Consider the following 13526-nt stretch of genomic DNA (forward strand, 5'->3'; position numbering starts at 1 on the left):
GAGTAGGATGAGTTTACTCATGAACTCGACGAGTCCCCCCATGGACTCGACGAGTTCATCAGGCAGACAGCAAAAAAATTGACCTTTTTCACTATTTTGCATCAAGTATCAAACAAACAAGCCTAGGCTCTGATACCACTGTTGGGTTTTGAGCATTCTAACACTTCCTAAGTGTACATGCAACCCTATTAAACCTTGGATCTATGTTTGTCTAAGATACATGCAAAATATTATTTTCCAAGGTTTATAACCTATCTAGCATGGCATGGGGTACTTTTAACCATAAAAGAACTAGATGAATTACATACCTTTTGTTGATTGTTGATTCCTTGGAGTTTGAGAGCCAAGCACCAATAATGTGAATGCCTCAAATGGAAATCACAAATCACCACAAACTTGGAAAAGATGTATGAAAGAGTATACTAACTCTTGATTTTGGCCACCACACTTACACACACATTAGTGTCTTTTTCATGCAACATAAGCTTGTTTATATAGTGTACATGGTTAGGGTGAAACCCTAATAACCCATGTCTTTTCCTCTTCCAAGGATCCATGGGTAAAAGCTCCATGGATCATCCATGGACTTCCATATAAGCTTAGCCCATTCCAAATGAGTGTTAGCCCACACCATATAAATATAATAGCCCACGATTTAATTAGTCTTCCTTTTAATCACTAAATTAATTCATAATTAATTCAAGATTAAAACTAATTAAGTAACATGACTTTATATTAATATGTTATAACTGATAATATATTAATAAATCGTAAGTATACAACTCTCATAAAATTATCCATAACTAGTTTGGGTGAAGTGCAACCCAAATGGACCATGCCGGGTCGGGTCAAGTATATACCAAATAAGTTATGAACTTAGACACCTTATCCAACAATGTGAACCACATACTTTGTAAACACTTTCTTACTAATGAAATAGTTGTTTATTACTTTGATTACTATGATGCATGTCTTGTGATACTAAACATGACGTCCTCCACCCCCGAACGTTTCTGCCGTTCCGGTTTTGGGGTGTGACATTAATTATGTATAACTCTGATGTATAAACTAAGGAATTATAGAATTAAGCATTTAAGGTCCTTTATGTTTTTAAGGAAATGACTAGTGACGTTCCAGAAAATCCTATATTTTCTGCTTTACAACTGATAAGTAGTTTTAATTCCATAAAACCGTTCCATTTAAGTATTATTGTACTTATAAAAAGGTTTAACATAATTTTAACTATCCATAAAATTATGAGAAGAATGTTTTCCGTTTTGATGGTGAAAACTGGTTTTAAATCCCCATAAAACCGTTCTGTAAAGTAGTTTTAAATCCCCATAAAACCGTTCCGTAAAGTAGTTTTAAATCCCCATAAAACCGTTTCGTAAAGTAGTTTGAAATCCCCATAAAACCATTCCGTAAAGTAGTTTTAAATCCCCATAAAACCGTTCCGTTTTGTTTGTGGAAAGTGATTAATACAATAGTATTTCTTAAAAATAAAATACTGAAGAATAACTACCATAATATTAACCTGGTTAATTAGGGTTTAAAATGTGATAAAGTTGTAACCATGCTGGACTAGAATGAACACGACGACCTACTGGTGTCGAAACTGAATATGTGACATTTTTCACCCCATGGCTGGTCTGCCGGACTGTAGCTAGTAGTCGGGATGTGGGATTGTCGGTCCCGTATAGATCTATACACACAATGTCCGCTCTCCCTCGAGGAGACTCTGGTTACAAGAATGTAACATAGCAAGTATTGCTATGTCCTGAATACGTACCATCACATTTTAGTTTGAGTAAAGATCGAATTATACCCTTTTCTTGACAAAGTAGTTTAGACCTCGTATACTTATCTAGAAAATAGATTTCTCGTTTATCTCATAAATTATACATATTATAATTTATATGTTCTATCTGATTAGCATGATCTCTCCTGAATGTACCCCTTTGCTCAACATGATACAAAGGTAATGATACCGATTGAAGTAACCTTTAATATTCCCATATGTATAATATATATAAATAAGAAGGAAACGACCTTCGGACAAATAACCCCACCTTAAGCCCACATCCAAACAAGGAAAAGGAAATAAGGCAACTCATTAGTCCTAAGCGCTTTAAGTCTTATTTATATACTTATACATATGTGAACATGATTTTGACAATTATAAGTTAAAAGAATTATAAATACATTTTAAAGACTTTAACGGTATCTTAAAAGAGTTTATGTTGTTTTGAAAAGAGTTCACATGACTTTAAGTCATTAATGAAGTATTTGGTAATCCTTAAAAGCATAAGGAAATCCTTTATGTGATTGATATCACATGTATTTACTAACACAATTAGATTGTGTTCAACTTGTATCCCCCCCCCCCCCCCTAAAAAGCATTTAAAATCATTTAAAAGGTAGATATGATAATAGATTGTTTGGTATGCCAAGTGAAGTCCCGAGCACAAATGGACCCTAATTGGCATATATAGACATATATAGACATATAATTAGTGTTTATAACTACTAATATGTAAGGGAAACAACTCTAGGAAGTAGGAAACACTTTCAATGAAGTGTTAGAAGTGAAAGTGTGGGGTTGAAACTTGATCATGGCCAAACAAGGAGGGTTTACGGCCCTTGGGTTGTTCACGGCCCAAGAACATAAAGAACAGTTGAAGTGTTCACGGCCAAGATGAAGGGTTCACGGCCCAATCATGAAGGGCTCACGGCCGTGAACTCTTGAAGATCATGAAGATCATGAAAAGAAGTGTTGCATCTAGGCTAGAATCAAGTGTTTCAAAGGGACTACAAGAAGACGGATGAGATACTTACGTTTTTGGAGGGAAAATAGGGCTTTCACTTGATGATACTTGAGAGAGAATAGGGTGGTTCACGGCTGGATGATGCGAAAATGAAGAGAAAATTGCAACACCCTGTTATATATACGAGGGTTCACGGTCCGAAAGGTTCACGGCTGTGAACCTCGTTTACGGTCCGAAGGCGGTGCTGGCCGAGAACATGATTACAGCTGCGAGGGTTCACGGTCCAAGGAGTTCACGGTCGTGAACCTTTTGCGGCCCGGAGTGTATGGTCCGAAGTTTACTTGTTCTCGGTTGCGAGGTTGGTGTCCGAAGGGAAAGAAATAATATATTTCGGACTTCAAGTTTTCACCTCTTAAACATATAACACCTTGAATACGAGGTGTACACACACACACATACACACACACGTATATATATATATATATATATATATATATATATATATATATATATATATATATATATATATATAATATTAATCTAATCCATTTAAAATAGAATAGGATTTAAGTTTATTTTAGTTGACCCAAGTTTGACTTTTCAAGAAGAAAATAACGGGTTGTCACATCTCTGAACACGCTTACCCAAAAAACTTGATAACATGGCTGCATTCTCACAAGAAATTTTACTCATTTCATCAAAATATATATATATATATATATATATATATATATATATATATATATATAATATTAATCTAATCCATTTAAAATAGAATAGGATTTAAGTTTATTTTAGTTGGCCCAAGTTTGACTTTTCAAGAAGAAAATAACGGGTTGTCACATCTCTGAACATGCTTACCCAAAAAACTTGATAACATGGCTGCATTCTCACAAGAAATTTTACTCATTTCATCAAAATGAACCATTTTACGTTTTTTGCCTCTAGATCTATCCAAGTCGTTACAAATTTTTGGTAATCTATTTTTCCCTCTTCTAACCCTGGTCGCTGCATTTTCTTAAACCAATCAAACAACGCATGTAAGTAATAAATACTAGATTTAGAAGATGTGAAGAACTATATATATATATATATATATATATATATATATATATATATATATATATATATATATATATATATATACCAACCTTCATCATTCTCGGCAATAATTTCATCAGTACTTTCAGCACTAGACGATGAAGCATCTTCGCTTGGTTCTGGGTCATTATCACTAAAAATATCATCTTTGTTTCCATGTTTATCGAATTGCATATCGTCGTCGACGACATCCATTAGTATAGAAATATGAGCTGGATATCGAAAAAAATATGCTTATGGAGACCAAAAAAATGACGATGACAATGAAACAGTGTATTGTTTAGAGACTTTATCACTTATGTAAAATGAATTTTTCAACGTGGAGTACATATATATATATATATATATATATATATATATATATATATATATATATATATATATATATATATATATATATATATATATATATATATATATAGAGAGAGAGAGAGAGAGAGAGAGAGAGAGGGAATTGAAATTTTAGGATAATTTGAATCATTTTTATTTTGAGATTTGGAGGGAACTAAAATTAAGAATTAAATTTCATACAAAGGAACTAATATTTCCCTCTTGTTAATTTAATTTTTCCACTTACAAATTAAAATAATAATAATATAATATCAATAATAAAAACATAAATAAAAATTCAAAAATACATAAAAAAGAATTCGGTAATTAATAAATTAAAAATATCTTTTTGATGGGATGTTTTTAATGTATGTTGGATTGAAAAACTACACCATTTTAACTTTTCAATGATGATAATGGAGTTGTTTTAAATAGGTTGATGGATAAATCAAAAAACAAAATAACTTTTTCTAGGTTGTGTAATAAAGTGATAATAAGAAAATTATATGGATCAGCTAGGGGGCCACTGTACGAGTGCATGTGGTACGAGTGCATACGGATCCTTTGGAGCAGTGATCGTCAGCTCGATCTAGTATCATATGGGTCCGAGAGACACGGCTTGCTGATTTTATTATGTTCTTTGACATAGGACCCCAGATCATATGGGTGTCGGGCCTGCATCTTCAAAATCGAGGTTATATATGGATCATGCATTGGGGGTTCCGGCCATCACTCTAGTATCATGGAAAGAGATACGAGACTTCTCCTTTCGTGTATTCCCGATCATCAGCCAGGGGGCCACACGATACGAGTGCATATGCATCCTTTGGGGTAGTGTTCGTCAGCTCGATCTAGTATCATATGGGCCCGAGAGACACGAATTGCTTATTTATTATATTCTTCGACATGGGAACCTACACCGTATGGGTGTGGGGGTTGCGTCATCAAACTCGGGGTTATATATGGATCATGCGTTGGGGGTTACAATACGAGTGCATGTGGTACGAGTGCATATGGATCCTTTGGGGCACTAGTAGTCAACTCGATCTAGTATGATATGGGTTCGAGAGACACAGATTGCTGATTTTATTATGTTCTTCGACATGGGATCCTGCATCGTAAGTGTGTGGGGGCCGCGTCTTCAAAATTGAAGTTATATATGGGTTATCACTCAAGTTTCATGGAACAAGATACAAGAATTCTTCTTTCGTGTGTTCTCGATCATTAGCCAGGGGGCGACACAATATTATTGAATGTGGTACAAGTGCATATAGATCCTTTTGGGGAACTGGTTGTCAGCTCGATCTAGTATCACATGGCTCTGAGAGACATGGCTTGCTGATTTTATTATGTTCTTCGACATGGGACCCTGCATCGTATGGGTGCGTGGGATGCGTCATTAAACCTGAGGTTATATATGGATCATTCATTGGGGGTTCTGGACATCACTCTTGTGTCATCAAACGAGACATGAGACTTCTCTCTTTGTGTGTTCTTGATCATCATACAGGAGGCCACATGTACGAGGGCATGTGGTAAGAGTGCATATGGATCCTTTAGGGCACCGACCGTCAGCTCGATATAGTCTCATATGGGTCCGAGAGACACGGATTGCTGATTTTCTTATGTTCTTCGACGTGGGACCCTGCATCGTATGGGTAGGTGGGCTGCGTCTTCAAGCTCGAGGTTATATATGGATCATGCATTGGGAGTTCCAGCCATCACTCTAGTTTCATGGAACGACACATGAAACTGCTCCTTTCATATGTTCTCGATCATCAGCCAGGTTGCCACACAATACGAGTGCATGTGGTACGAGTGCTTATGGATCCTTTAGAGAAGTGGTCGTCACCTCGATCTAATATCATATGGGTCTGAGAGACACGACTTGCTAATTTTCTTATGTTCATCGACAGAGGACCCTGCATCATATGCATGTAGGGGTTGCATCATCATACTCGAGGTTATATATGGATCAAGCATTGGGGGTTACAACCATCACTCTAGTGTCAGGGAAGACGACATGAGACTTCTCTTTTCATGTGTTCTCGATCATCAGCTAGGTGGGCACACCGTACAAGTGCATGTCGTACGAGTGCATATGGATCCTTTAGGGAACCGGTCGTCAGCTCGATTTGGTATCATATGGGTCCGTGAGACATGGCTTGCTGATTTTCTTATGTTCTTCGACAAGGGATCCTGCATCGTATGGGTGCGGGGGCTGCGTTTTCAAAATTGAGGTTATATATGGATCATGCATTGGGGGTTCCGGCCATCACTCTAGTGTCATGGAACGAGACACGATACTTCTCCTTCCATGTGTTCTCGATCATCAGCCAGGGCGCCAGACGGTACGAGTGCATATGGATCATGTGGCGTAGCGGTAGTTAGCTCGATATAGTATCATATCGGTCCGAGAGACACGACTTGCGGATTTTCTTATGTTCTTCGACATGGGACCTTGCATCCTATGGGTGCGGGGACTATGTATTCAAACTCGAAGTTATATATGGATCATGCATTGGGGGTTCCGACCATCCCTCTATTGTCATGGAACGAGACACAAGACTTCTCCTTTCGTGTGTTCTCGATCATCAACCAGTGGCCCTACGGTACGAGTGTATGTGGTATGAGTGTATATGCATCCATTAGGGCAACGGTCGTCAGGTCGATCTAGTATCATTTGGGTACGAGAGACAGCACTTGCTAGTTTTCTAATGTTCTTCGACATGGGACCCTGCACCATATGGGTGTGGGGGCTGCATATTCAAACTCGAGGTTATATACGGATCATGCATTGGGGGTTACGACCATCACTCTAGTGTCATGGAATGAGACACAAGACTTCTCCTTTCATATGTTTTCGATCATCAACTAGGTGGGCACACTGTAGGAGTTCATGTGGTATGAGTGCATATGGATCCTTTGGGGCACCGGTCGTCAGCTCGATCTAGTATCATATGGGTCCGAGAGACACGACTTGATGATTTTATTATGTTATTTTACATAGGACCCTACATTGTATGGGTGCGGGGCCTGCATCTTCAAAATCGAGGTTATATATGGATCTTGCATTGGGGGTTCCGGCCATCACACTAGTGTCATGGAACGAGACACGAGACTTCTCCTTTCGTGTGTTCGCAATCATCATCCATGGGGCCACACGGTATGAGTGCATGTGGTACGAGTACATATGGATCCTGTGGGATAGCAATCGTTAGCTTGATCTAGTATCGTATGGGTCGGAGAGACACGCCTTGCTGATTTTCTTATGTTCTTCGACATGGGAACCTACACCGTATGGGTGTGGAGGTTGCGTATTCAAACTCGACGTTATATATGGATGATGAATTAGGGGTTACAACCATTACTCTAGTGTCACGGAATGAGACACGACACTTCTCTTTTCGTGTGTTCTTGATTACCAGCTAGGTGGGCACACAATACGAGTGCATGTGATACGAGTGCATATGGATCCTTTGGGGCACCAGTCGTTAGCTCGATCTAGTATCATATGGGTCCGAGAGACACGACTTGCTGATTTTCTTATGTTCTTCAACATGGGATCCTGCATCTTAAGGGTGCGGGGGCCGCGTCTTCAAAATTGAATTATATGTGGGTCATGCATTCAGCGTTCCGACCATCTCTCAAGTTTTATGGAACAAGACACAAGACATGTCCTTTCGTGTGTTCTCGATCATCAGCCAGGGGGCCGCACAGTACGAGTGCATGTGGTACAAGTGCATATGGATCCTTTTGGGGAACTGGTTGTCTGCTCGATCTAGTATCACATGGCTCTGAGAGACACGACTTGCTGATTTTATTATGTTCTTCGACATGGGATCATGCATCGTATGGGTGCAGGGGATGCGTCTTCAAACCTGAGGTTATATATGGATCATTCATTGGGGGTTCCGATCATCACTCTTATGTCATCGAACCAGACATGAGACTTCTCCTTTTGTGTGTTCTCAATCATCAGCCAGGAGGCCACATGTACGAGGGCATGTGGTAAGAGTGCATATGGATCCTTTAGGGCACCGATCGTCCGCTCAATCTAGTCTCATATGGGTCCGAGAGACACAGCTTGCTGATTTTCTGATGTTCATTGAGATGGGACCGTACATCGTATGGGTAGGTGGGCTGCATCTTCAAACTCGAGGTTATATATGGATAACGCATTGGGAGTTCCATCCATCACTCTAGTTTCATGGAACGAGACATGAGACTTGTACTTTCATGTGTTCTCGATCATCAGCCAGGTTCACACACTGTACGAGTGCATGTTGCACGACTGCTTATGGATTCTTTAAGGAAGCGGTCGTCACCTCTATCTAATATCATATGGGTCCGAGAGACACAACTTACTAGTTTTCTTATGTTCATCGACATAGGACCCTGCATCATATGAATGTAGGGGCTGCATCATCAAATTCGAGGTTATATATGGATCAAGCATTGGGGGTTACAACCATCACTCTAGTGTCATGGAAGAAGACACGAGACTTCTCTTTTCGTGTGTTCTCGATCATCAGGTAGATGGGCACACGGTATGAGTGCATGTGGTACGAGTGCATATGGATCCTTTGGGGAACCGATCGTCAGCTCGATCTGGTATCATATGGTTTCGTAAGACATGGATTGCTGATTTTCTTATGTTCTTCGACTTGGGATCCTCCATCGTATGGGTGCGGGGGATGCGTTTTCAAAATTGAGGTTATATATGGATCATGCATTGGGGGTTCCGGCCATCACTCTAGTGTCATGGAACGAAATACAAGACTTCTCCATCCATGTGTTCTCGATCATCAGCCAGGGGGCCACACGGTACGAGTGCATATGGATCCTGTGGGGCAGCGGTCGTCAGCTCGATCTAGTATCATATCGGTCCGAGAGACATGACTTGCTGATTTTCTTATATTCTTCGAAATGGGACCTTGCATCCTATGGGTGCGGGGGATACGTCTTCAAACTTAAGGTTATATATGGATCATGCATTGGGGGTTCCGGCCATCACTATATTGTCATGGAACGAGACACAACACTTCTCCTTTCGTGTGTTCTCAATATCAGCGAGGGGCCGCGCGGTACGAGTCTATGTGGTATGAGTGCATATACATCCTTTGGGGAAACGTTCGTCAGGTCGATCTAGTATCATATGGGTACGAGAGACACAACTTGCTAATTTTCTAATGTTCTTCGACATGTGACCCTGCACCATATGGGTGTGGGAGCTGCATATTCAAACTCGAGGTTATATATGGATCATGCATTGGGGATTACGACCATCACTATAGTGTCATGGAATGAGACACGAGACTTCTCCTTTCATATGTTCTCGATCATCAACTAGGTGGACACACGGTACAAGTTCATGTGGTATGAGTGCATATGGATCCTTTGGGGCACCGGTCGTCAGCTCGATCTAGTATCATATTGGTCCGTGATACACGGCTTGCTAATTTTTTTATGTTCTTTTACATAGGACCCTGCATCGTATGGGTGTGGGGTCTGCATCTTCAAAATAGAGGTTATATATGGATCATGCATTGGGGGTTACAGCCATCACTCTAGTGTCATGGAACGAGACACGAGACTTCTCCTTTTGTGTGTTCCCGATCATCTGCTAGAGGACCACACGGTATGAGTGAATGTAGTACGAGTGCATATGGATCCTTTTGGGGAACTGGTCGTCACCTCGATCTAGTATCATATGGGTCCGAGAGATACGGTTGCTGATTTTCTTATGTTCTTCGATGTGGGACCCTGCATCATATCGGTATGGGGGCTGCCTCTTCAAATTTGAGGTTATATATGGAACGAGTGTCATGGAACGAGACACGAGACTTCTCCTTTTGTGTGTTCTCGATCATCAGCAGGGGCCACACGAAACAAGTGTATGTGCCTCCTCCAACACTATCTGCCTAATCCCACCGGAAACTAGAATCCAAACCTAACCGCACCGAGTCAACAACCCCCGAATTTCGGTGAAAAACTTGCCGATCTCGCCCCTGATCCTCACCTGTTTCCAGTTCTCCTTCCTAACTCCCTCTGCCTGAGCTTCTTTGATCAAACTGAAAAGTGGGGAATCAACAGATATCCTCATACACAACTCCCCCACTGAAGACCCAACCGACTTGCGGCTCAAGGCATCCGCTACCACATTCGCTTTAAACGCATGGTAAAGGATTTCACATTCATAATCCTTGAACACGTCCATCCACCTGTGTTGCCTCATGTTCAGGTTCAGCTAGTCCATAAGATATTGAAAACTCTTGTGATCCATGTAAACAGTACAACAGACCCCACAAAGGTAATGTCTCCAAATATTGAGGGAAAACACCACTGCCCCCAACTCTAAGTCATCAGTAGGATACCGCGCCTCATGTGGCTTCAGCTACTGCGAAGCATATGCAATCACTCGTCCCCTCTGCATTAGGACCGCCCCCAAACCAGTGATGGATGCATCACAAATACCAAAAATCCTCAACACCCTCTGGAAGGGTCAATACTGGGGCCTCACATAACCTCTGTCGAAGCGTCTCAAAAGCAACCTGCTGCTCATGCCGCTATCGGAAACCCGGTCCCTTCCTCGTCAGACGAGTGAGGGGTACTGCGATCTTAGAGAGTTCCTGAATAAATCTCCGATAATATCCCACCAAACCCAAGAAACTTCTGATCTTTGAGGGAGATTTCAGAATCTCCCACTGCATTATGGACTCAATCTTGGCTGGATCGACCAAAATCCCATCATGGTTGACGAGATGTCCCAAGAACTGGACCTCTCATAACCAAAACTCACACTTAGAGAACTTGGCATACAACCGTTCCCCCCTCAATACACCAAAAAGTTCTTGAAGGTGCTCCTCGTGCTGCTCTTTGGTCTTGGAATACACCAAGATATCATCAATGAACACAATAACAGATCGTTCGAGCATCGGCCTGCAAACCCGATTCATCAAATCCATAAACATTGCAGGCGCATTGGTGAGCCTAAATGGCATCACCACGAACTCGTAATGCCTATAACGAGTCTGTCACGCGGTCTTCTCCATGTCCTCCTCTCTCACCCTCACCTGATGATACCCCACCCTCAAGTTGATCTTGGAGAACCAGGATGCACCCTGCAGCTGATCAAAGAGGTCATCAATCCGCAGAAGGGTATAACGGTTCTTCACCGTTAACTTGTTCAACTCCCGGTAATTAATGCACATCCAATGTGATCCATCTATCTTCTTGATGAACAGTATCGATGCTCCCCACGACGAACTGCTCAGTCTAATGAACTGCTTGCCTAACAGCTCCTAAAGCTGAGAGGACAACTCCTGCATCTCAGGCAGTGCTAAGCGGTACGGCGCCTTGGCAATCGGAGCTGCACCTGGCACTAGATCAATCTTGAACTCAACCTGCCTCTCGGGAGGCACACCGGGTAACTCCTCTGGGAATACATCGGTAAACTCCCTAACAACTGGCACATCTGAAACCGAGACCTGCTTCCCTACACGAGTACCAACCGTGTAAGAAAGATAACCCGCACACCCATGTTGAATATACTTCCAACCCCTAGCTGTCGAACAAAAACCTGAACCAACCATGGTACCCTCTCCATAGATAACCAATTCCCCCCCACTTAGGGTTCGAACTACTACTCGTTGGCCCTCGCAGTCTATCATAGCACCAAACCTGCTCAGCCAATCCATACCCACTATCATGCATACATCCCCCATGGGGATAAGGATCAAAACTATCAGATAAGGCACCCCGAAGATCTCCAATACACAATCCTGATACATTCTGGATGTAGAAACCTCGTGTTCGTTGGCGATAGAAAACCACAATGGACACTCTAACTCCCCCAATAGGCATATCAAACTCCCTACTGAACGTCTGAGATACAAAAGACTGACTCGCACCCAAGTCAAAAAGCACAAGATCATGCAAAGAGTTCACTAGGAAAGTACCTAACAGAATCATAAACACGAGCATACCATAAAATAATCAACAAAAAAATAATTAGAAACATATATGTCACGACGTCTGGCGCCTCCCTGGCCTCCTCTGTCGTGAGATGAAAAGCGTGACCTTGAGCCTTCGGGGGCTCCTCCCTGGCCTGGCTCCCATCAGTGATCCTCAGAGTAGCCAGCGTTGGAGCCTGATCCGGTCTTGAAGCAAGCAAGAGACAACTAGCCTTCACGTGGCCCACCTGATCACAGTGATAGCAAATCCTGGTGTTGAGTACTGGAGCCTGCTGACGGAATTCCCTAGAAATGTAGCCATGCCTGCCATATTTGTGGCATCCAAAAGAAGATCGGAAAGCACCATCATGAACCTTGTCGTACTTCCCACAAGTGCATCCCTTTTGACTCCCTAATCTCACATCAGCATCCTAGAACCGCTTCGCCGCAGGCTGCGACTGCGTCGGGGCCTGCCTTTTCTCCCTCGTCTAGAGCTCCATCTCGATCTCCCGCTGCCTAGCGGCCTCCTAAAAATCCAGCAGTGAACCATAGTGATGTGTAGACACAAACTGACGGATGTCTGTCATGAGCATGCTCAAGTAACGGGTCATCTGAGCTTGCTCAGAAGCATCAAACTCAGGTAAAAATATATCTCTCTCTGTGAACATCTTGGTGATATCCGTCACTGACTCGATCCCCTGCCTCAGATCCAAGTACTCCTGAGCCAGCCTCTCCCGCTCCACCAATGGAACATATCTCGAGCGGAACATCTCGTAGAACTGCTCCCATGATACTGCAACCCTCTTCTCTGGAGTGTATGAACTAGTAACCAGCCTCCACCAATCCTTCGCTCCGGACCGAAGAAGGTTCAGAGCGCACTTGACCTTCTAGTCAGTTGGGCAAGAGCAAGTAAAGAAACATCCCTCAACATTTGACAGCCACCTCATGGCAATGATCAAATCCTGAAACCTATCAAACACCAGGGGCTTCCTATTATCGAATTCCCGGTGCTGGAAAGCTCTCCCAGCACCAATCCCGGCCGCAACGACGGCTGCAGTGGCTGCAGAAGCAGCAGCCTCATAAATTGCAGTGTATCAGTCATCGAAGAAATCCATCATAACGGTCTTAATAGACCCAAACAACTCTGGTATCTGCTCATGGATAATAGAAACAACCTCCTCCCGAAGGATCTCCCTAACCCGGTCCTTAGTCAATCCTGGCCCATTATGGCCGCCTGCTCCGGCTCCTGATAAGGATCCTGTCTCAAATCGCCTCGTAACCACCATACTGAAAATAAGCCAGGGAGATATTAGATAAAACTGATATCATACCATATGTATCATTTCCCAACAAAACCCTGGGGGTTGTGACTTTC

The sequence above is a fragment of the Lactuca virosa genome, chromosome 5 (assembly GCF_052849685.1).
Source record: "Lactuca virosa cultivar CGN04683 chromosome 5, Lactuca_virosa_CGN04683_v6, whole genome shotgun sequence".
Taxonomy (NCBI): Eukaryota; Viridiplantae; Streptophyta; class Magnoliopsida; order Asterales; family Asteraceae; genus Lactuca; species Lactuca virosa.